This window comes from Cetorhinus maximus, chromosome 23 (genome assembly GCF_964194155.1).
Source record: "Cetorhinus maximus chromosome 23, sCetMax3.hap1.1, whole genome shotgun sequence".
In the NCBI taxonomy this organism is placed as follows: Eukaryota; Metazoa; Chordata; class Chondrichthyes; order Lamniformes; family Cetorhinidae; genus Cetorhinus; species Cetorhinus maximus.
The window spans coordinates 19,117,556-19,142,123 of NC_135901.1; the positions used below are offsets into that span (position 1 = coordinate 19,117,556).

Consider the following 24,568-nt stretch of genomic DNA (forward strand, 5'->3'; position numbering starts at 1 on the left):
CATCCGCCCTCACGCCTTCTCCTCCCTCCCAGAAACATGATAGGGTCCCCCTTGTCCTCACTTATCACCCCACCAGCCTCCGCATTCAAAGGATCATCCTCCACCAACTCCAGCATGATGCCACCACTAAACACATCTTCCCTTCACCCCCCGGCAGCATTCCGTAGGGATCGTTCCCTCTGTGACACCCTGGTCTACTCCTCCATCACCCCCTACTCCTCAACCCCCACCTACGGCATCTCCCTATGCATACGCAAAATATGCAACACCTGCCCCTTCACTTCCTCTCTTCTCACTGTCCAAGGGCCCAAACACTCCTTTCAAGTGAAGCAGCATTTCACTTGCATTTCCCCCAACTAAGTCTACTGCATTCGTTGCTCCCAATGCGATCTCCTCTACATTGGAGAGACCAAACGCAGACTGGGCGACCGCTTTGCAGAACACCTTCGGTCTGTCTGCAAGAATGACCCAGACATCCCTGCTCTCTTTCCCACATGTCTGTCCTTGGCTTGTTGCATTGTTCCAGTGAAGCTCAACGCAAACTGGAGGAACAGCACCTGATCTTCCGACTAGGCACTTTACAGCCTTCCGGACTGAATATTGAGTTCAACAACTTTAGATCTTGAACTCCCTCCTCCATCCCCACCCCCTTTCCGTTTCTTCCCCCTCCCTTTTGTTTTTTCCAATAATTTATATAGATTTTTCTTTTCCCACCTATTTCCATTATTTTTAAATCTATACCTTTTATGCCCTTTTAGTCTTATTTCACCCCACCCCCACTAGAGCTATCTGTACCTTGCGTGTCCTGCTATCCATTCTTAATTAGCACATTCTTTTAGATAATATCACCACCTTCAACAGCTCTTTGTTCTTTTGTCTGTGACATCTTTTGGTTATCTGCTCCTATCACTGCTTGCTTGTCCCTACAACCATCCACCCCCCACCCCCCCACTTTCCCCCCCCCCCCCCAACCCCCACACCTTAAACCAGCTTATATTTCACCCCTCTCCTATTTTTACTTAGTTCTGTTGAAGGGTCATGAGGTCTCGAAACATCAACTTTGTTCTTCTCCACTGATGCTGCCAGACCTGCTGAGTTTTTCCAGGTATTTCTGTTTTTGTTTCAGGTTTTAATGACAACCCGGCTGCTTTCATGGTCACTTTTTCCTGGTGCTGACGTCACAAAGTCCCAGATACATTCAGCTCAGTTTCACAACCTGCCTTTGTGTTTTCATGGGTTCTCTCACACTCTCTATTTCCTGTTTTAAATTCAGTTTACAGGTTATTACAAGGGGAGGATTTACAAACTGGAAGATCAAATCAAAGACCACATCACGATCTGATTCATTGGCACCTGAGTTGGATTTTGAACATGGAAGCAAAAAGAACCGTTCACAGTGGAGAGAAACTGTACACGTGCTCTGTGTGTGGATGAGGCTTCAGTGGATCATCCAGTCTGTTGAGACACAAGCGGAATCACACCGATGAGAAGCCATGTCAATGTACAGACTGTGGGAAGAGATTCAGTTACCCGTATGTGTTGGAGATTCATCAACTCAGTCACACCGGGGAGAGACCATTCACTTGCTCCATGTGTGGGAAAGGATTCACTTGGTCATCCACCCTACTGGAACACCAGAGAATTCACACTGTGGAGAGGCCATTCACCTTCTCAGTGTGTGGGAAGGGATTCACTGATTTCTCTCTTGTGCTGAGACACCAGCTGGTTCATACCGATGAGGGAAAGTTTAAATGTTGTGACTGTGAAAAAAGCATCAAACACCCTTCGACACTGAGGGAGCACCAGAGCATTCACATCAGTTCCACACCATTCAGCTGCGCTCGCTGTGGGAAGAGCTTTTGGGGATCTTCCAACCTGCTGAAACACCAGCAAGTTTGTACCGGGGAGAGGCTATTCACTTGCTCCGAGTGTGGGAAGGGATTCAATACTTCATCTACCCTGCTGAAACACCAACAAGTTGACACTGGTGAGAGGCCATTCACCTGAGTGAGTGAGAGAGAGAGAGAGACAGAAGATGTGTGTAGATTTTTGTGTTGGTGTGTATTTGTGCTGCTCTTCAATAGCTGCTTTCCAGATCCCTTCCTTTCCACTCACTATTATCCTCAGATAGTTCATAAATTCCTTGTGTGCATCACCTTCCAAAACGTCTATGGTCTCCACTTTAAATACTTCCATCAGTTTTACCAATATATAGCAATGGGATTGCTGTTATCTCAGGAATCAGTTCTGAAAATACTGTTATAAAAGCAAAATACTGCAGATGCTGGTAATTTGAAATCAAAACAGAAAATGCTGGAAAAACTCAGCAGGTCTGACAGCATTCATGGAGTGAGAAACAGAGTTAACCATTCGAGTCCGTATGGCTCTGAAGAAGAGTGAGTCTGTGAGTCTGGTTGTAATAGACCAGATCATCTCACCTAACACCAATCCATGAGGTCATCTGAGTCTCAGGTATTAATTCCATTGTCCAAAGTAGCGAACATACATCAGTTAACTTCTTTGAACCTGATTCAGCACACCCTCTCTACACATACTACAAGAGGTTGTCTTTGGGATCAATTGTTCTGTGTAGTTTTTTTTTTGTAAAAATATACTTTATTCATAAAAAATCTTCAATCACATTCAAAACCATTTCAAAAACAACATTACAAGGGTACAATCCAGGTTAAACTTTTACAAAATGTATCACCAGGTGCATCAGTACAAACAATATTACAATCATTTACAGCCTTTCATTTTGATCTGTACAGCCCGAGGGGCTCTAAACAGTTCCCAGTCTCTCGGTGCGCTGTGGTAGAAAGGTCTTAGACAGCGACCCTTCCCCATTGCGCCTTTGCGGCAGCTGCCCCAAGCTTTAGTGCGTCCCTCAGCACGTAGTCCTGGACTTTGGATTGTGCCAGTCCGCAACAATCGGTCGGGGACAACTCTTTGTGCTGGAAGACCAACAAGTTTCGGGCAGACCAAAGCGCGTCTTTCACCGAGTTGATGATCCTCCAGCTGCAGTCGATGTTTGTCTCGGTGTGTGTCCCTGGGAACAGCCCGTAGAGCACAGAGTCCTGTGTCACAGAACTGCTCGGGATGAACCTCGACAGCAACCACTGCATCTCTCTCCAGACTTTCTTTGCAAAGGCACAATCCACAAGGAGGTGAACAACAGTCTCTTCCCCACCACAGCCACCTCGAGGGCAACGTGCAGAGGGGGTGAGACTCCTGGCGTGTAGGAAGGATCTGACGGGGAGGGCCTTTCTCACCACCAGCCAAGCTACGTCTTGGTGCTTGTTGGAAAGTTCTGGCGATGAGGCATTCTGCCAAATGACTTTGACAGTCTGCTCGGGGAACCATCCCACAGGGTCCACCCTCTCCTTTTCCCTCAGGGCCTCTAGGACGTTACGTGCTGACCACTGCCTGATGGACTTGTGGTCAAAGGTGTTTTTCTGCATAAATTTTTCCACCAGGGACAGGTGGTACGGCACGGTCCAACTATTTGGAGCGTTCCGCGGCAGCGTGGCCAGACCCATCCTTCGCAACACCGGGGACAGGTAGAACCTCAGCACGTAGTGACACTTGGTGTTTGCGTACTGAGGGTCTACGCACCGCTTGATGCAGCCACACACAAAGGTGGCCATCAGTATGAGGGCGATGTTGGGCACGTTTTTTCCCCCTTTATCTAGAGGCTTGTACATCGCGTCCCTGCAGACACGATCCATTTTCGACCTCCAGATAAAGCGGAAGATGGCTCGAGTGATCGCCATCGCGCAGGAGTGTGGAATGGGCCAGACCTGCGCCACGTACAGCAACAGCGAGAGTACCTCACACCTGATGACCAGGTTCTTACCCGCAATGGAGAGGGAGCGTCGCTCCCACATGCCCAGTTTCCTTTTCACCATAGCCACTCGCTCCTTCCAGTTTCTAACGCATGCCCCGGTCCCTCCGAACCATATCCCCAGCACCTTCAGGCCGTCAGCCCTGACAGTGAAGGGGACAAAGGATCGGTCAGCCCAGTTCCCAAAGAACATGGCCTCGCTCTTCCCACGATTTACCTTGGCTCCCGAGGCCAGTTCGAACTGGTCGCAGACGTGCATCAGTCTGCGCACCGACAGCGGATCCGAGCAGAAAACGGCGACGTCGTCCATGTACAGGGAGGCTTTTACCTGAGTGCCTCCACTGCCTGGGATCGTCACTCCTCTTATGCCCGGATCCTTCCTGATGGACTCGGCAAAGGGTTCTATGCAGCACACGAAAAGGACAGGCGAGAGAGGACAGCCCTGCCTGACTCCAGATTTAATCGGAAAGCTATCTGTTTCCCACCCATTGATTGAGACTGCGCTACTGATGTTAGTGTAGAGCAGTTGGATCCAATTTCGAATTCCCTCCCCAAAGCCCATTTTGGAGAGCACATCCCCCATGTAGGTGTGCGATATTCTGTCAAAGGCCTTCTCCTGATCCAAGCTGATGAGGCAGGTATCCACACCCCTGTCCTGTACATAGGCAATCGTATCCCTGAGCAGCGCCAGGCTGTCAGAGATCTTCCTGCCTGGCACAGAGCAGGTCTGGTCAGGGTGAATCACCAATTCCAGAGCGGATTTGACCCGGTTGGCGATGACCTTGGACAGAATCTTATAGTCCACATTCAACAGTGAAATGGGTCGCCAATTTCTAATTTCCTCCCTTTCCCCCTTGTGCTTGTAGATGAGGGTGATGATGCCTTTCCTCATGGATTCTGACATGCTGCCGGCCAGGAGCATACTCTCGTACACTTCTAGCAGGTCTGGGCCGATCAAGTCCCACAGAGCCGAATACAACTCCGCCGGCAGGCCGTCGCTTCCGGGGGTTTTACTCTTCTCGAAGGACTCGAGGGCCTTAGTCAGTTCGTCAGGAGTTAGCGGTTTGTCTAGGCTCTCCCGCGTACTGTGGTCTAGGACCTCCGTGATAGAGGACAGGAAGGACTGGGAGGCCGTGCTGTCCGTGGGCTTCACGTCATACAGTCCGGCATAAAAGGATTTGCTGATCCTCAGAATGTCGGACCGTGATGACTTTACTGAGCCGTCTTCTTCCTTCAGGCTGCTGATCACAGAGCGCTCTCTGTGTACCTTTTGGAAGAAGAAACGTGAGCACGTCTCATCCTGCTCCACGGAGCGGACTCTGGAACGGAAGATGATCTTGGAGGCCTCCGAGGCAAAGTGCGAGGCTTGCTGGCCCTTCACCTCTTGGAGCTCCTCCTTGACATCGACCCCCATCGACTGCAGCCGGAGCAGATTCTGCATCTTTTCCTGGAGTCGGGACATTTCCCTCTGTTCCTTTCTAGCTTTCTGGGTGCCTTTGCGGATGAAAAACCTCTTGATGCTTCCCTTGATCACTTCCCACCAGTGTGTCAGGGACTCAAAGAGGGGTTTCACGGTTCTCCAACCTTTGTAATCCCTCTTGAGCTCCTCAATGTTCTCTGGGGTCAGCAGTTGCACATTTAGCTTCCATGCCCCCCTGCCCACCCTCAGGTCTTCCTCCAAGTGGCAGTCCGCCAGTAGGAGGCAGTGGTCAGAGAAGAACACCGGCTTGACCTCGGTGGATCTGACTGTGAATGCACGGGACACAAACAGGAAGTCTATCCTGGAACGAATGGACCCGTCTGGCCGCGACCAGGTGTATCTACGCTGCGCTCCGTCTGCAGGGTTGCTGAAGACGTCGTGCAGCTTGGCATCCTTAACTGTTTCCATCAGGGATCTGGACGTAGCGTCCAATCTGCTTCCGGCCCTGCCGGATCGTCCAGCCGCATCGATGATGCAGTTGAAGTCCCCGCCCAGAATGACCGGCCTGGAGGTCGCCAGCAGCAGTGGGAGCTGCTGAAAAACCTCCAGCCGCTCAGCCCCTTGTGCCGGGCCATACACGTTAATTAACCGGAGTGGAGCGTTCTTGTACATTACGTCTGCTACGAGGAGTCGCCCGCCCACCACCTCCTTGACCTCGGAGACGGTGAAGTTGCCTCCCCGCAGCAGAATACCCAGGCCGGAGGAACGAGAGTCGTTTCCGCCCGACCAGATCGATGGCCCGTGGGACCACCATCGTGACCATTGCCTGTAGGAGCTGAGGTGCGGTATCGCACACTCCTGCAGAAACAACAGGTCAGCTTTGACCTTGGCTAGGTAGTCCAAGGTCGCAACACATCGCGTAGTAGATTTAATGCTACGCACATTTATGGATACAATCGTTAAACCCATTTTAAAGCATTTATTCTCCTACCAAAACCACTGTCTCTGAGAGTCCCAGACCTTTAGTCTGCTCCTTCATACCCGTAGTGAGCTCAAATTCCTTCACTTTGGATGGGCTGAGGTAGATCTCCTTGGCCGTGTTCTGCTCCAGTGGCATCTGGAGGTTCACGTAGAGAGCGGGTTTTGAGATGACCTTTGCTGGAGAAGCTTCTCCAAAACTCACCCCCTCTGGGGTGTTGCTGTTCCCGGCTTCCTGGAGCTGGGGTGCGATGATTGCCTCACTGCTCCCAGATTCCAGGGGCTGTGGTGCACTGGCCTCCTCAGGTTGCAGGCAAAGTTGGGGTGCGCTGGTCTCCTTGTTGTCTCCAATTTTCTGGAGCTCGGGTGTCTCGTCCTCCAACGCCCTGGAGCTTTGCCGCCTCTTCTGTCGGTGCCGCTCTGGCACTTCCTCATCCGAAGAGCTGCTGCCCTTGTCATCCGTGTCGGATGGGAGACGCCTCTTGCCGCTTCTCTGGGAAACGCCCTTGCTTCTTCTTCGCTCCCTCTTACTTTTCTTCTTCTTCACCGTCCGCCACTCCCCCTGCTGCTTTTCCACTGCTGCCTCCTCCTCCATTGATTCGCTGGCCTGAGGACTGGGAGGTTCAGGGGGTAGTGCTGTTGATTGGCTCTCTGCTGCCTCAATCTCTTTCTCCACCTTGTCTCTCTCTGTGTCCTCCTTTGTCCCGTTGAGCTCCCTGGGGGCCTTGGTGGTTGGAGTGACACGGAACCTTTCTTCTGCTTCCCCCTGGTCGGCTTTGGCTGCCTGTGCGTAAGTACGGCAGCGTTTGGGGCAGGTCCTGTAGAGGTGACTTGCCTCGCCACACAGGTTGCAGCACTTGGCCTGTTTGCAGTCTTTTGTCTGGTGCCCTTCCTGTTTGCAGATCTTGCAGAGGGAGGCGCTGCAGTTGGCCGCCACATGACCAGCCTTGCCGCATGAGCGACAATGCTTGGGTTGCCCAGCGTAGACCAGGTAGCCCCGGTTTCCCCCGATAGCGAAACTGGAGGGAGGGTGAAAAATGGCTCCCTTACCATCGGTCTTTAGCGTGACCTTAAACAGGCGTTTGCCTGTCCAGATCCCCAAGTCGTCTCGAATCTCGGTGCCGCTCCCCACCTTATCGAAGTACCTGGTGAGGAAGGTGACCACGTCGGCGACAGGGACGAAGGGGTTGTACACATGCACCATCACCTCACGTTCCCGTTGCAACGGCAGAGAAAAGTGTGGCTCCGCCGTCAGGATCTTCATCTCCGGCAGGTCTCTCTTCTCCTCGAACACCCTCAGGAGCCGGACGCAGTCTGCCACTCGCTTGAACGTCACGTCAAAATAACCACCTTTGCGGGAGTCGTGCAGGGTGAAGATCTCCGTAGCTTGGAAGCCGCACGCCTTCAACAGGATCCTCCTGGTGAAGAAGCCCCGATCCATAGGTGATCCTCCTTCGCTGTGGTTCACCGTGACTCGGACGGTGATAGGTAACCCACGGTATGGATTTGGATTGCGATTGGTTATCGCCCTTCCATCCCGACCTTGCCTTGGCAGGACCATGGTGTCACCCCTGCAACACTTGATCTTAGCCAAAAGGCCGAGAAGCGAATTGTTCTGTGTATATATTTTTATCAACAGTCACAGATTGCAACTCTTTCGAGTACGATCACAGTTCTTGGTTTCCGGGAGTGGGACGTGAACCCACAACCCTCTGATTCAGAGGCGAGGGTGCTATGAACTGAGCCACAGCTGACACTTGTTCTGTGTATAACATTGATTAAATCTCTATCGTCTACTTCCTACCTGTAGGAAACTCGTTCGAGTTACCAACAGTCACAGATTGCAACTCTTTTCGAGTACAATCACAGTTCTTGGTTTCCGGGAGTGGGACATGAACCCACAACCCTCTGATTCAAAGGCGAGGGTGCTATGAACTGAGCCACAGCTGACACCTCCCTATCGTCTACTTCCTACCTGTAGGAAACTCGTTCGAGTTACCAACAGTCACAGATTGCAACTCTTTTCGAGTACAATCACAGTTCTTGGTTTCCGGGAGTGGGACATGAACCCACAACCCTCTGATTCAAAGGCGAGGGTGCTATGAACTGAGCCACAGCTGACACCTCCCTAGTTTTTTTTGTAAAAATATACTTTATTCATAAAAATCTTCAATCACATTCAAAACCATTTCAAAAACAACATTACAAGGGTACAATCCAGGTTAAACTTTTACAAAATGTATCACCAGGTGCATCAGTACAAACAATATTACAGTCATTTACAGCCTTTCATTTTGATCTGTACGGCCCGAGGGGCTCTAAACAGTTCCCAGTCTCTCGGTGCGCTGTGGTAGAAAGGTCTTAGACAGCGACCCTTCCCCATTGCGCCTTTGCGGCAGCTGCCCCAAGCTTTAGTGCGTCCCTCAGCACGTAGTCCTGGACTTTGGATTGTGCCAGTCCTAGTTTTTTTTTTTTTTTGTAAAAATATACTTTATTCATAAAAATCTTCAATCACATTCAAAACCATTTCAAAAACAACATTACAAGGGTACAATCCAGGTTAAACTTTTACAAAATGTATCACCAGGTGCATCAGTACAAACAATATTACAGTCATTTACAGCCTTTCATTTTGATCTGTACAGCCCGAGGGGCTCTAAACAGTTCCCAGTCTCTCGGTGCGCTGTGGTAGAAAGGTCTTAGACAGCGACCCTTCCCCATTGCGCCTTTGCGGCAGCTGCCCCAAGCTTTAGTGCGTCCCTCAGCACGTAGTCCTGGACTTTGGATTGTGCCAGTCCGCAACAATCGGTCGGGGACAAATCTTTGTGCTGGAAGACCAACAAGTTTCGGGCAGACCAAAGCGCGTCTTTCACCGAGTTGATGATCCTCCAGCTGCAGTTGATGTTTGTCTCGGTGTGTGTCCCTGGGAACAGCCCGTAGAGCACAGAGTCCTGTGTCACAGAACTGCTCGGGATGAACCTCGACAGCAACCACTGCATCTCTCTCCAGACTTTCTTTGCAAAGGCACAATCCACAAGGAGGTGAACAACGGTCTCTTCCCCACCACAGCCACCTCGAGGGCATCGTGCAGAGGGGGTGAGACTCCTGGCGTGTAGGAAGGATCTGACGGGGAGGGCCTTTCTCACCACCAGCCAAGCTACGTCTTGGTGCTTGTTGGAAAGTTCTGGCGATGAGGCATTCTGCCAAATGACTTTGACAGTCTGCTCGGGGAACCATCCCACAGGGTCCACCCTCTCCTTATCCCTCAGGGCCTCTAGGACGTTACGTGCTGACCACTGCCTGATGGACTTGTGGTCAAAGGTGTTTTTCTGCATAAATTTTTCCACCAGGGACAGGTGGTACGGCACGGTCCAACTACTTGGAGCGTTCCGCGGCAGCGTGGCCAGACCCATCCTTCGCAACACCGGGGACAGGTAGAACCTCAGCACGTAGTGACACTTGGTGTTTGCGTACTGAGGGTCTACGCACCGCTTGATGCAGCCGCACACAAAGGTGGCCATCAGTATGAGGGCGATGTTGGGCACGTTTTTTCCCCCTTTATCTAGAGGCTTGTACATCGCGTCCCTGCAGACACGATCCATTTTCGACCTCCAGATAAAGCGGAAGATGGCTCGAGTGATCGCCATCGCGCAGGAGTGTGGAATGGGCCAGACCTGCGCCACGTACAGCAACAGCGAGAGTACCTCACACCTGATGACCAGGTTCTTACCCGCAATGGAGAGGGAGCGTCGCTCCCACATGCCCAGTTTCCTTTTCACCATAGCCACTCGCTCCTTCCAGTTTCTAACGCATGCCCCGGTCCCTCCGAACCATATCCCCAGCACCTTCAGGCCGTCAGCCCTGACAGTGAAGGGGACAAAGGATCGGTCAGCCCACTTCCCAAAGAACATGGCCTCGCTCTTCCCACGATTTACCTTGGCTCCCGAGGCCAGTTCGAACTGGTCGCAGACGTGCATCAGTCTGCGCACCGACAGCGGATCCGAGCAGAAGACGGCGACGTCGTCCATGTACAGGGAGGCTTTTACCTGAGTGCCTCCACTGCCTGGGATCGTCACTCCTCTTATGCCCGGATCCTTCCTGATGGACTCGGCAAAGGGTTCTATGCAGCACACAAAAAGGACAGGCGAGAGAGGGCAGCCCTGCCTGACTCCAGATTTAATCGGAAAGCTATCTGTTTCCCACCCATTGATTGAGACTGCGCTACTGATGTTAGTGTAGAGCAGTTGGATCCAATTTCGAATTCCCTCCCCAAACCCCATTTTGGAGAGCACATCCCCCATGTAGGTGTGCGATATTCTGTCAAAGGCCTTCTCCTGATCCAAGCTGATGAGGCAGGTATCCACACCCCTGTCCTGTACATAGGCAATCGTATCCCTGAGCAGCGCCAGGCTGTCAGAGATCTTCCTGCCTGGCACAGAGCAGGTCTGGTCAGGGTGAATCACCAATTCCAGAGCGGATTTGACCCGGTTGGCGATGACCTTGGACAGAATCTTATAGTCCATATTCAACAGTGAAATGGGTCGCCAATTTCTAATTTCCTCCCTTTCCCCCTTGTGCTTGTAGATGAGGGTGATGATGCCTTTCCTCATGGATTCTGACATGCTGCCGGCCAGGAGCATACTCTCGTACACTTCTAGCAGGTCTGGGCCGATCAAGTCCCACAGAGCCGAATACAACTCCGCCGGCAGGCCGTCGCTTCCGGGGGTTTTACTCTTCTCGAAGGACTCGAGGGCCTTAGTCAGTTCGTCAGGAGTTAGCGGTTTGTCTAGGCTCTCCCGCGTACTGTGGTCTAGGACCTCCGTGATAGAGGACAGGAAGGACTGGGAGGCCGTGCTGTCCGTGGGCTTCACGTCATACAGTCCGGCATAAAAGGATTTGCTGATCCTCAGAATGTCGGACCGTGATGACTTTACTGAGCCGTCTTCTTCCTTCAGGCTGCTGATCACAGAGCGCTCTCTGTGTACCTTTTGGAAGAAGAAACGTGAGCACGTCTCATCCTGCTCCACGGAGCGGACTCTGGAACGGAAGATGATCTTGGAGGCCTCCGAGGCAAAGTGCGAGGCTTGCTGGCCCTTCACCTCTTGGAGCTCCTCCTTGACATCGACCCCCATCGACCGCAGCCGGAGCAGATTCTGCATCTTTTCCTGGAGTCGGGACATTTCCCTCTGTTCCTTTCTAGCTTTCTGGGTGCCTTTGAGGATGAAAAACCTCTTGATGCTTCCCTTGATCACTTCCCACCAGTGTGTCAGGGACTCAAAGAGGGGTTTCACGGTTCTCCAACCTTTGTAATCCCTCTTGAGCTCCTCAATGTTCTCTGGGGTCAGCAGTTGCACATTTAGCTTCCATGCCCCCCTGCCCACCCTCAGGTCTTCCTCCAAGTGGCAGTCCGCCAGTAGGAGGCAGTGGTCAGAGAAGAACACCGGCTTGACCTCGGTGGATCTGACTGTGAATGCACGGGACACAAACAGGAAGTCTATCCTGGAACGAATGGACCCGTCTGGCCGCGACCAGGTGTATCTACGCTGCGCTCCGTCTGCAGGGTTGCTGAAGACGTCGTGCAGCTTGGCATCCTTAACTGTTTCCATCAGGGATCTGGACGTAGCGTCCAATCTGCTTCCGGCCCTGCCGGATCGTCCAGCCGCATCGATGATGCAGTTGAAGTCCCCGCCCAGAATGACCGGCCTGGAGGTCGCCAGCAGCAGTGGGAGCTGCTGAAAAACCTCCAGCCGCTCAGCCCCTTGTGCCGGGCCGTACACGTTAATTAACCGGAGTGGAGCGTTCTTGTACATTACGTCTGCTACCAGGAGTCGCCCGCCCACCACCTCCTTGACCTCGGAGACGGTGAAGTTGCCTCCCCGCAGCAGAATACCCAGGCCGGAGGAACGAGAGTCGTTTCCGCCCGACCAGATCGATGGCCCGTGGGACCACCATCGTGACCATTGCCTGTAGGAGCTGAGGTGCGGTATCGCACACTCCTGCAGAAACAACAGGTCAGCTTTGACCTTGGCTAGGTAGTCCAAGGTCGCAACACATCGCGTAGTAGATTTAATGCTACGCACATTTATGGATACAATCTTTAAACCCATATTAAAGCATTTATTCTCCTACCAAACCCACTGTCTCTGAGAGTCCCAGACCTTTAGTCTGCTCCTTCATACCCGTAGTGAGCTCAAATTCCTTCACTTTGGATGGGCTGAGGTAGATCTCCTTGGCCGTGTTCTGCTCCAGTGGCATCTGGAGGTTCACGTAGTGAGCGGATTTTGAGATGACCTTTGCTGGAGAAGCTTCTCCAAAACTCACCCCCTCTGGGGGGTTGCTGTTCCCGGCTTCCTGGAGCTGGGGTGCGATGATTGCCTCACTGCTCCCAGATTCCAGGGGCTGTGGTGCACTGGCCTCCTCAGGTTGCAGGCAAAGTTGGGGTGCGTTGGTCTCCTTGTTGTCTCCAATTTTCTGGAGCTCGGGTGTCTCGTCCTCCAACGCCCTGGAGCTTTGCCGCCTCTTCTGTCGGTGCCGCTCTGGCACTTCCTCATCCGAAGAGCTGCTGCCCTTGTCATCCGTGTCGGATGGGAGACGCCTCTTGCCGCTTCTCTGGGAAACGCCTTTGCTTCTTCTTCGCTCCCTCTTACTTTTCTTGTTCTTCACCGTCCGCCACTCCCCCTGCTGCTTTTCCACTGCTGCCTCCTCCTCCATTGATTCGCTGTCCTGAGGACTGGAAGGTTCAGGGGGTGGTGCTGTTGATTGGCTCTCTGTTGCCTCAATCTCTTTCTCCACCTTGTCTCTCTCTGTGTCCTCCTTTGTCCCGTTGAGCTCCCTGGGGGCCTTGGTGGTTGGAGTGACACGGAACATTTCTTCTGCTTCCCCGTGGTCGGCTTTGGCTGCCTGTGCGTAAGTACGGCAGCGTTTGGGGCAGGTCCTGTAGAGGTGACTTGCCTCGCCACACAGGTTGCAGCACTTGGCCTGTTTGCAGTCTTTTGTCTGGTGCCCTTCCTGTTTGCAGATCTTGCAGAGGGAGGCGCTGCAGTTGGCCGCCACATGACCAGCCTTGCCGCATGAGCGACAATGCTTGGGTTGCCCAGCGTAGACCAGGTAGCCACGGTTTCCCCCGATTGCGAAACTGGAAGGAGGGTGGAAAATGGCTCCCTTACCATCGGTCTTTAGCGTGACCTTAAACAGGCGTTTGCCTGTCCAGATCCCCAAGTCGTCTCGAATCTCGGTGCCGCTCCCCACCTTATCGAAGTACCTGGTGAGGAAGGTGACCACGTCGGCGACAGGGACGAAGGGGTTGTACACATGCACCATCACCTCACGTTCCCGTTGCAACGGCAGTGTGCCAGTCCTAGTTCTCAATGATGATAGTATTTACCTTCTCCCTAACCTGTCCTAACCCTTCCGCTGGCTCATTTATTGAAACCAGGTCCTCTCCTTATTGTAATGGTGACATTTCCTGTCCGCCCAGTTATTCCTTTAAGTCAGACCTTGAATCGTTTGAGCATTGTTTCATCATGTTCCCAATGTTCACTAACAAATGTTGAAATGTTTACTCCGCACCCACAGGGTTTCATCTGTTTAAAGCCACAAACACAAAGGTCCAGTTTTCTCCTGGAGTTTGAGACAAATCAGCTTTTAAAATGATGCAGAGTTTCAGCCAATGAGGGAGATCCTGTCTCAGCCCCGCCCCTCATTCACTCCAATTGGTTGGAGGACCAGCCGCTCCCGCTCAGTCCTCCAGACCCGCCCCCTCTTTCTATTGGCCCGGAGCTGTCGTCAATCACTCCATCGGTCTTGTGATCTGGAGCATGCGCAGTGCGGGTGATGTTCATGCACAGACGCTTGTTTGTCTCATCTTCAGGCGGGGAGGAGGCGGATAAGCGGATGCAGCGTTAGGGGCAGTGGGTGGGAGGGGAGGCTTCACAAACACCCAGTGGAGGCCTCAACAGCCTCAATAAGAAAGTACCGGGCCCGCCTTTGCACCGAACGGAGCTGCGGGCTTTCTCCCGGTGCCAGGCCCGAGTGGACAAAGATAAAAACAAAAAGCTAAAAGCTACTGCGGATGCTGGAATCCAAAACAAAAACAGAATTACCTGGAAAAACTCAGCAGGTCTGGCAGCATCGGCGGAGAAGAAATCAGTTAACGTTTCGAACTCGCTCCTGTCCTCCATTCTTAATTAGCACTTTTCTCAGACAAAACACCTCTTTGACCCTTTTGTCTGTGACATCTTTTGATTATCTGCTCATCTCCACAATCACCACACCCTCAATGTCTCTCTCTCCCCCCACCACCGCCCCCCCCCAACCTTAAACCAATTTATATTTCTCCCTTCTTCTAACTATGCTTCAGTTCTGCCGAAGGGCCATGAAGACTCGAAACGTTAACTGATTTCTTCTCCGCCGATGCTGCCAGACCTGCTGAGTTTTCCCAGGTAATTCTGTTCTTGTTTCCGAGTGGACAAATGTGGGTTAATGAAGGAAATGCAGCAATGGATTTGTTAATGAGAAATCATCTTTAACTCACTTTACTGATCCTGGAGCAGGAGGAGAGAATGGTGTGAATTTCTATCCTGGACTGACAGGGATGGGTTTTGGAAACTCCTTTTACAGGGGGTGAAAAGGGGAAGATTTACAGGTGGGAAAGTCAAACCAAACATCACATTCAGAGAAAACCCGATTCATCAGGACCTGGATATTTGAGTGTAAGCATTGAGTTCCGTGGAGCCTGGGGCGGTAATGTCACTAAATTAGGAATCCAGAGACCCAGGCCAATACTTTGGGGATAAAGGTTTAAATCCCCTGATGGCAGCTTGTGGAATTTAAAAGCAGTTCATAACCTGGAATTTAAAAGCTAGTCACAGTGATTTTTCTTTTATCCATTCATGGGATATGGGTGTCACTGGCTAGGCCAGCATTTATTGCCCATCCCTAATTGCCCTTGTTCAGAGGGCATTTAAGACTCAACCACATTGCTGTAGGTCTGGAGTCACATGTAGGCCAGACCAGGTAAGGACCAGCTCTGAAGTAGAGTCATACGGACTCAAAATATTAACTCTGTCTTTCTCTCCACAAATGCTGTCAGACCTGCTGAGATTTTCCAGCATTTTTTGTTTTTATTTCAGATTTCCAGCATCCACAGTATTTTACCTTTATCAGAGAAGGCAAGCAGAACTCCTTCCCTAAAGGGCATTAGTGAACCACATGGGTAGTGAACCATGAAACCATTGTCGTGACTTTGTGAAATGGGGAAAGTGTGTGAAACAAGAGAGGAACAAATATTCCCCATGAACTCGAATTACCTGCTCTGAATTTCTCTCCTGGACTGACCTGTATAAATTGCTTTTACAGGGTTACAGGGAGTGGATTTCCAGACAGGAAATCAAATTAAACATCACATCCTGATCTGACAGTTCGTCAATTCATCAGAACCTGAGTATCATCGGCTTTTGAATGAGGAAGGAAAAATGTTTGTCTGTTCTGTCTGCGGGAAAAGATTTCAAGCATCAGTGTGACTGGAAAAGCACCAAGACATACACACCCAAGTGAGAGTGTCCCAGTGCACTGACTGTGAAAAGAGCTTTAACCAGTTACACAGCCTGAAAAAACAGTGAGAGAAACTGTTGTGTGTGTGGACAAGGCTTCAACTGATCATCCAACCTACAGAGACACAAGGACCCCAACACTATGGAGAATGTGTGGAAATGTGTGGACTTTGGGAAAGGATTTAGTTACATGTCTGAGTTTAAATTCATTGGCGCAGTCACACTGCAGAGACCATTTATACTATCTGCTGAAACACCAGCATATTCACTCTGATATGAGAACTTTTAAATGTCCCAACTGTGAGAACAGCCTTAACAGCAGCTGTGATCTGCAGAAACACCAAAGCACTCACACTGGGGAGAGGCCATTCATCTGCTCCATGTGTTGGAGGGGACACACTGGGTCATTCATCCTACTACAGCACCAGCAAGTTTTACACAGCAGAGAGGCTGTTCACCTGCCCTGTGTGTGGGAAGGATACGCTCGGTTATCTCATCGCTGACAAATCAAGTAGATCACAAGTGACTGCAAAGGTTATACAGAGGATTAGAAGGAGAGAATTTATGGAGAGGAAAGTATCTGCTGATCTGACAGTGTCACTCAATTCATCAGGACTTGGGTATCATCAGCATTTAAATGTGCAAGGAGAAATGTTTGTCTGTTTTATCTATGGGAAAACATTTCAAACTTCAGTCTGACTGGAAAAATACTGAGACACACACACACAAGTGAGTGTGTTCCAGTGAACTGAATGTGGAAAGAGCTTTAACCAGTTACACAGCCTGAAAAAACATCACATCATTCACAGTGGGGAGAAACTGTACACGTGTTCTGTGCGTGGATGAGGCTTCAACTGATCATCCAACCTGGAGAGACACAAGGACACATGTATCATGGAGAAACCGTGGAAATGTGGGGACTGTGGGAAGGGATTCAGTTACCCTTCTGAACTGGAAATACATCGACGCAGTCACACTGGGGAGAGGCCATTTACCTGCTCAGAGTGTGGGAAAGGATTCATTCGACTAACCCACCTCACTGCACACCAACTTGTTCACTCTGACGTGAGACATTTTAAATGTTCCAACTGTGAGAAGAGCTTTAAAACAAAACAAAATCTGCTGACTCACCAGCGAGTTCACACTGGTGAGAGGCCATTCACCTGTGCTGAGTATGGGAGGCGATTCACTCAGTAATCCAGCCTTCTGACACACCAGCGAGTTCACACTGGGGAGAGGCCATTCACCTGCCCTGAGTGTGGGAAGGGATTCGCTCAGTTATCCAGCCTTTTGACACATCAGCGAATTCACACTGGGGAGAAACTATTCACCTGCCCTGAGTGTGGGATGGCATTCACTCAGTTATGCAAACTGTTGGATCACCAGCGAGTTCACACTGGTGAGAGACCATTCACCTGCTTCGTATTGGGAAGGGTTTCGCTCAGTCATCCACCTTGCTGAGACACCAACACATTCACACCGGGGTGAGATCGTTCAGCTGCTCTGAGTGTGGGAAGGGATTCACTCAGCTCTCCCACCTCACTTCACACCAACGTGTTCACTATGAAACGAGACCTTTTAAATGTTTCGACTGTGAGAAGAGCTTTAAAGGTAAAATGGATCTGCTGACTCACCAGCGCACTCACACTGGAGAGAGGCCGTACACCTGCTCCGTGTGTGGCAAGGGATTCACTCAGCACTCCCTCCGGCTAAAACACCAACGAGTTCACACTGGAGAGAAACCATTCATCTGCTCCGTGTGTGGGAAGGGATTCACTCGTTCATTCACCCTGCAGACACAGCAGCGAGCTCACAAGTTGCAGGGGTTGGATTCTGCTGTTATTGCTACTGTTAATCACAACCAGGATTGAACCATGTTCACTCTGAAAGTTGGAGTTTGTTTCAGTTGATGTTAATAATCTCTGTAACTGGGCTGGTGATTGGTATTCTGGATATACGTTAAATAAATCAGCTTTGTGTCAAACAATGTTCACAACCTTGATTTGTCTAAGAGGAGACTGGTTGATGTCCTGTTACTGACTGTTCGATTTTTGGACCCTTTCTCCTTCATTTGGGATGATGTGGTAAACCAAAGAGTAGAGACAAGGCATGAGAGTGAGGTACGAATATTGGAAATGATAAACAAACCGTGACAGGAACAGACAGAGTACCAATCTAAGAGTAAATCAGCAAATAAGGCTAGACACTACAAAAATAATAAAAGGAAAAATCTCTGTATTTAAACACGTAGTATTCCAAACAAAACAGATGAGCTGACAGGGCAAATAGAAATAAATGAGTATGATCTGATAGCCATTACAGAGACATGCCTACAGGATGACATAGATTGGGACCTGAAATTTTTAAATATATTCATTCATGGGATGTGGCCATCACTGGCTTGGCCAGCATTTATTGCCTATTTCTAATTGCCCTTGAGGGAGGAGGTGGTGAGCTGAATATTGAAGGTTATGTAATATTTAGGAAGGACAGGAAGTTAGGAAATGGTGGAGGGGTGGCCCTGTTAATTAATGATGGTATTAGCACATTAGGTCATCACCCTCTAAGTTCAGTAAACCAGGGTGTAGAAGTGGTTTGGGTTGAGATGAGAAATGGTAAAGACAAGAAGTCACTTGTGGGAGTGGTTTACAGGCCCTTTAATTGTAACTACACAGTAAGACATAGTGTAAAGAAGGAGAAAATGGGAGCTCATCAGAAAGGTACAGCGATAATCATGGGGGATTTCAATCTACTTATAGACTGTAAAAATTATTTGGACAAAGGCAATGTGGATGAGGATTTCATAGAATGTTTTTGGGATAATTTCTTAGAACAGCACGTTCTGGAGTCAACCAGACAGCGGGCTATACTAGAGTTTGTGTTGTGCAACGAGATAGGATTAATTGATAACCTCCTAATGAAGGCACTCCTAGGCAGTAGTGATCATATGATTGAATTTTACATTCAGTTTGAGGGGGAGAAAAGTGGGTATAAGATGAGTATTTTAAGCTGAAACAAAGGGAAATTATGAGGGCATGAAAGCAGAGCTAGCTAAAAGTAACTGAGAAATGAGGTTAAGGGGTTAGTCAATCGAGATGTGGTGACATACATTAAAAAGAATATTTTAGTGTACAGAGAATAGATACATTCCAATGAGAAGGAAATTTCCATGGGGAGGAACCACTATCCGTGGTCAACAAAAAAAGTTAAAGACAGTATAAAATTTAAAGAAAAAGCATGTAACTGTGAAAAGATGGATGGCAGGTCAGAAGATTGGACAGAATATAACGAACAGCAAGAATGACCAAAAGGTTAATAAAGAGGGAAAAATTAGAGTATGAAAGAAAGCTAGCTAGAAATATAAATATGGATAGTATGAGTGTCTGTGGATATTTATGGAAGAAAAGAGCTAACAAAGTGAGCTTTGGTCCTATAGAAAGTGTGTCCGGGGAATTGATAATGGAAAGTAGGGAGATAGCAGCTGATTTAAACAAGTATTTTGCTTCGGTCTTCCCAATGGAGGATACAAGTAACATCCCAGAAATAACTGTAAATCAGTAAATTGAAGGGAGGGAGGAACTCAGGAGAGAAGTGGCTGGTGAGATAGTTGATGCGTTGGTTTTAATTTTCGAAAATTCTCTAGATTCGGCGAAGGTTTCATAGGTTTGGAATTTAGCAAAAAGGGAGGGAGACATCAAGCAGGAAACTACAGGCTTAACATCTGTCAGAGGGAAAATGTTAGAAACTATTATGAAAGATGCTATAACAGGTCACTTAGAAAAGCTCAGGGCAATCAGGCAGAGTCAACATGGTTTTGTGAAAGTAAAATCATCTTTAACCAATTTATTGGAGTCACAATTTTTTTTATTCATTCTCGGGATGTGGGTGTCGCTGGCTAGGCCAGCATTTATTGCCCATCCCTAACTGCCCTTAAGAAGGTGGTGGTGAGCTGCCTTTTTGAACTGCTGCAGTCCATGTGGTGTAGGTACATCCACAGTGCTGTTAGGGAGGGATTTTGACCCAGTGACAGTGAAGGAACGGCGATACATTTCCAAGTCAGAATGGTGAATGGTTCGGAAGGAACTTCCAGATGGTGGTGGTCCCATTTGTCTGCTGCACTCGTCCTTCTAGGTTGTAGTGGTCATGGGTTTGGAAGGTGGTGTCACAGGAGGCTTGGTGAGTTCCTGCAATGCACCTTGTAGATAGTACACACTGCTGCCACTGTGCGTCGGTGATGGAGAGAGTGAATGTTTATGGATGGGGTGACAATCAAGAAGGCTGCTTTGTCCTGGAACATGTCAAGCTTCTTAAGTGTTATTGGAGATACACTCATCCAGGCAAGTGGAGTGTATTCCATCACGTTCCTGGCTTCTGCCTTGTAGATGGTGGGCAGGCTTTGGGGAGGCAGGAGATGAGTTGCTCACCACAGGACTCCTAGCCTCTGACCTGCCCTTGTAGCCACAGTATACATATGGCTAGTCCAGTTCAGCTTCTGGTCAATGGTAACCCCCAGGATGTTGATAGTCGGGATTCAGCAATGGTAATGCTATTGAATATAATAGAGCGATGGTTAGACTCTCTGTTGTTGGAGATGGTCATTGCCTGGCACTTGCACTGGATAAAGGGGACCCGATGGATGTCCCATACTTGGATTTCCAGAAGGCATTTGATAAGGTCGCTGGGTCAAAGTCCTGGAACTCTCTTTCTAACAGCACTGTGTGTGTACCTACACCACATGAACTGCAGCGGTTCAAGAAAGCGGCTCACCACCATCTTCTCAAGGGCAACAAGGGATGGGCAATAAATGCTGGCTAAGCCTGCAACACCCACACCCCGTGAATCAATAAAAAAAGTGCCACATCAAAGGTTATTGTGGAAAATAAAAACTCCTGGTGTAGGGGGTAACATATTAGCATGGATAGAAGATTGGCTAGCTAACAGGAAACATAAAGTAGGCATAAATGGGTCATCTAATGGTTGGCAAGATGTGATGAGTGGTGTGACACAGGGATCAGTGCTGAAGCCTCAACTTTTTACAGTTTATATAAATAACTTGGATAAAGGGACCAAAGGTTTGGTTGCAAAATTTGCTGATACCACGAAGGTAAGTAGGATAGTAAGACGTAAGAGGACACAAGGAGGCTAGAAAGGGATATGCATAATTTAATTGAGTGGGCAAGACCATAAGACATCGGAGCAGAAATTAGGCCATTCGGCCCATCGAGTCTGCTCCATCATCCAATCATGGCTGATATGTTTCTCAACCACATTCTCCCGCGTTCTCCCCGTAACCTTTGGTCCCCTTACCAATCAAGAACCTATCTATCTCGGTCTTAAATACATCCAATGACCTGGCCTCCACAGCCTTCTATGGCAATGAATTCCATAGATTCACCACTCTCTGGCTAAAGAAGTTTCTCCTCATCTCTGTTCTTAAAGGTCTTCCCTTCACTCTGAGGCTGTGCCCTCGGGTCCTAGTCTCTCCTACTAATGGAAACATCTTCCCCACGTCCACTCTATCCAGGCCTTTCAGTATTCTGTAAGTTTCAATCAGATCCCCCCTCATCCTTCTAAACTCCATCGAGTATAGACCCAGAGTCCTCAAACATTCCTCATATGTTCTAAATGTGGTCTGACCAGAGCCTTATAAAAAGCAAATCCCTGCTTTTATATTCTAGTTCTCTCGAAATAAATGCCAACATTGCATTTGCCTTCCTAACTACCAAATCAACCTGCAAGTTAACCTTAAGAGAATCCTGGACTAGGACTCCCAAGTCCTTTTGCACTCCAGATTTCTGAATTCTCTCCCCATTTAGAAAATAGTCTATGCCTCTATTCTTCCTACCAAAGTGCATGACCTCACACTTCCCCACGTTGTAATCCATCTGCCACTTCTTTGCCCATTCTCCTAACCAGTCCAAATCCTTCTGCAGCCTCCTTGCCTCCTCAATACTACCTGTCTCTCCACCTATCTTTGTATCATCTGCAAACTCAGCCAGGATGCCCAGTTCCTTCATCTAGATCATTAATGTATAAAGTGAAAATTTGTGGTCCCAACACTGACCTCGGTGGAACTCCACTAGTCACCGACCGCCATCCTGAGAAGGACCCCTTCTCCCCACTCTCTGCCTTCTGCCAGACAGCCAATCTTCTATCCATGCTAGTACCTTGCCTCTAACACCATGGGCTCTTATCTTACTGAGCAGCCTCCTGTGCGGCACCTTGTCAAAGGTCTTCTGGAAGTCCAAGTAGTTAACATCCATTGGCTCTCCTTTGTCTAACCTACTCGTTACCTCCTCAAAGAATTCTAACAGATTTGTCAGGCATGACCCCCCCCCCCCCACCTTTTGATGAAACCATGCTGACTTTGCCCTATTTTACCATGCACTTCCAAGTATTCTGAAATCTCATCCTTAATAATGGACTCTAAGATCTTACCAACGACCGAGGTCAGGCTAATCAGCCTGTAATTTCCCGTCTTTTGCCTCACTCCCTTCTTAAACAGGGGGTTTACATTAGCGATTTTCCAGTCCTCTGGGACCCTCCCTGACTCCAGTGATTCCTGAAAGATCAGCACTAACGCCTCCACTATCTCTTCAGCTATCTCCTTCAGAACTCTGGAGTGTAATCCATCTGATCCAGGTGATTTATCCACCTTCAGACCTTTCCGTTTTCCTAGCACCTTCTCCTTGGTAATAGCCGCCATACTCACCTCTGCCCCCCGACTCTCTTGAACTTTGGGGATGTTACTTGTGTCTTCCACAGTGAAGACTGACGCAAAGTACCTATTCAGTTCCTCCACCATTTCTTTGTTCCCCACTACTACTTCTCCAGCGTCATTTTCCAGCAGCCCAATATCCACTTTTGCCTCTCTCTTACCCTTTATATATCTAAAAAAACTCTTGCAATCTTCTTTTATATTACTGGCTAGTTTACCCTCATATTTAATCTTCTCCCTCCTTATTTCTTTTTTAGTTGTCCTCTGTTGGTCTTTGTGGGCTTCCCAATCCCCTGGTTTCCCACTGCTCTTCACCACATTGTATGCTTTCTCTTTAGCTTTTATGCTGTCCCTGACTTCCCATGTCAGCCATGGTTGCCTCGTCCTCCCTTTAGTATGCTTCTTCTTCCTCGGGATGAATTTTTGCTGTGTCTCCCAAATTACTCCCAGAAACTCCTGCCATTGCTGTTCCACTGTCTTTCCTGCTAGGCTCATCTCCCAGTAAATTCTGGCCAGCTCCTCCCTCATGCCTCTGTAGTTGCCTTTATTCAACTGTAATACCGTTACACCTGATTCCATCTTTTTCCTCTCAAATTGCAGGGTAAATTCTATCATATTATGGTCACTTCCTCCTAAGGGTTCCTTCACCTTAAGCTCCTTTATCAAATCTGCCTCATTACACATCACTAAATCTAGAATTGGTTGTTCCCTAGTTGGCTCCACCACAAACTGCTCCAAAAAGCCATCTCGTAGACATTCCACAAATTCCTTTTCTTGGGATCCACTACCAACCTGATTTTCCCAGTCTACATGCATATTGAAATCCCCCATAATCACTGTAACCTTGCCTTTCTTACATGCCTTTTCTATCTCCTGGTGTATCTTGTGCCCCACATCCTGACTACTGTTCGGAGACCTGTACATAACTCCCATTATGGTTTTTTTTACCTTTGCAGTTCCTCAACTCTACCCACACAGATTCGACATCATCTGACCTTACGTCATTTGTTGCTATCGATTTAATTTAATTTCTTACTAACAAAGCAACCCTACCCCCTCTGCCAACCTGCCTATCTTTTCGATAGGATGTATATCCTAGGATATTTAGCTCCCAGTCCTGATCCCCTTGCAGCCATGTCTCCGTGATGCCCACCACATCATACCTTCCAATTTCAATCTGCGCCACAAGCTCATTTACCTTATTTCATATACTGCGTGCATTCAGATACAACATCTTCAGTCCTGTATTTCCCGTCCCCTTTCTCATTGTTGTCCCTTTATCTGATGTGCTTGAAGTTAGATTCCTAGCGCTTTCCAAACACGCTGTCCTATTTGGTGTTCTGGGGACTTTAATAGCCTCACCTGGGCTCTCCTTTCTTTTCAGTTTTTTTCATAATTTTCCATGAAGTTGAATCCACCCCCCCACACGCTAACCTGCTGCTTTGTTTCCCATTAGTCATACTTCTTGGAGTTTTACCCTTTCCTCTCCCTCCACTTTCTAGTTTAAAGCCCTGTTGACCACCCTATTTACCCTTTTCGCTAGAACATTGGTCCCAGATCGGTTCAGGTGGAGGCCGTCCCAACGGTACAGAACCCTCCTGTTCCAATACTGATGCCAGTGCCCCACGAAATGGAACCCCCCTTTCCTGCACCACTCCTTTAGCCATGGGTTTACTTCCCTTATTCTCGCGTCCCTATGCCAATTTGCATGTGGCTTGGGTAGTAATCCGGAGATTATAACCCTTGTGGACCTGTTCTTTAATTTTGTTCCTAGTTCCTGATAATCCCCAAACAGGTCCTCTTTCCTAGTCTTACCTATGTTATTTGTCCTGACAACAACTGGATCCTCCCCCTCCCTCTCCAATATCCTTTCAAGCCGGTCAGAGATGTCCCTCACCCTTGTACTGGGCAGGCAACATACCATGCAGGACTCTTGATCCTGCTTACAAAGGATGCTATCAATTCCCCTAATTATAGAATCCCCTACAACTACCACTTGTCTTTTTGCTCCCCCCTCTTGAATGGCCTCCTGTGCCACGGCGCCATGGTCAGCTGGC

At 49.0% G+C, this 24,568-nt stretch overlaps 2 protein-coding genes and 1 long non-coding RNA gene across 4 annotated transcripts in view; 1 reads left to right on the plus strand and 2 right to left on the minus strand.

Annotated features, from left to right (window-relative positions):
* The window catches only part of LOC144697371 (uncharacterized), a 423,816-nt gene extending 404,674 nt beyond the window's left edge, over positions 1 to 19,142 (plus strand). The window contains exon 2 of the long non-coding RNA XR_013580349.1: positions 16,799 to 19,142. This is a non-coding gene — a long non-coding RNA (uncharacterized LOC144697371). The remainder of the gene's footprint in view (positions 1 to 16,798) is intronic.
* LOC144697271 (uncharacterized) overlaps positions 1 to 24,568 on the minus strand; it is a 407,386-nt gene that overhangs the window by 114,747 nt on the left and 268,071 nt on the right. The gene's annotated exons all lie outside the window — the stretch shown is intronic.
* The window catches only part of LOC144696971 (uncharacterized), a 204,964-nt gene that overhangs the window by 99,730 nt on the left and 80,666 nt on the right, over positions 1 to 24,568 (minus strand). The window lies entirely within an intron of this gene.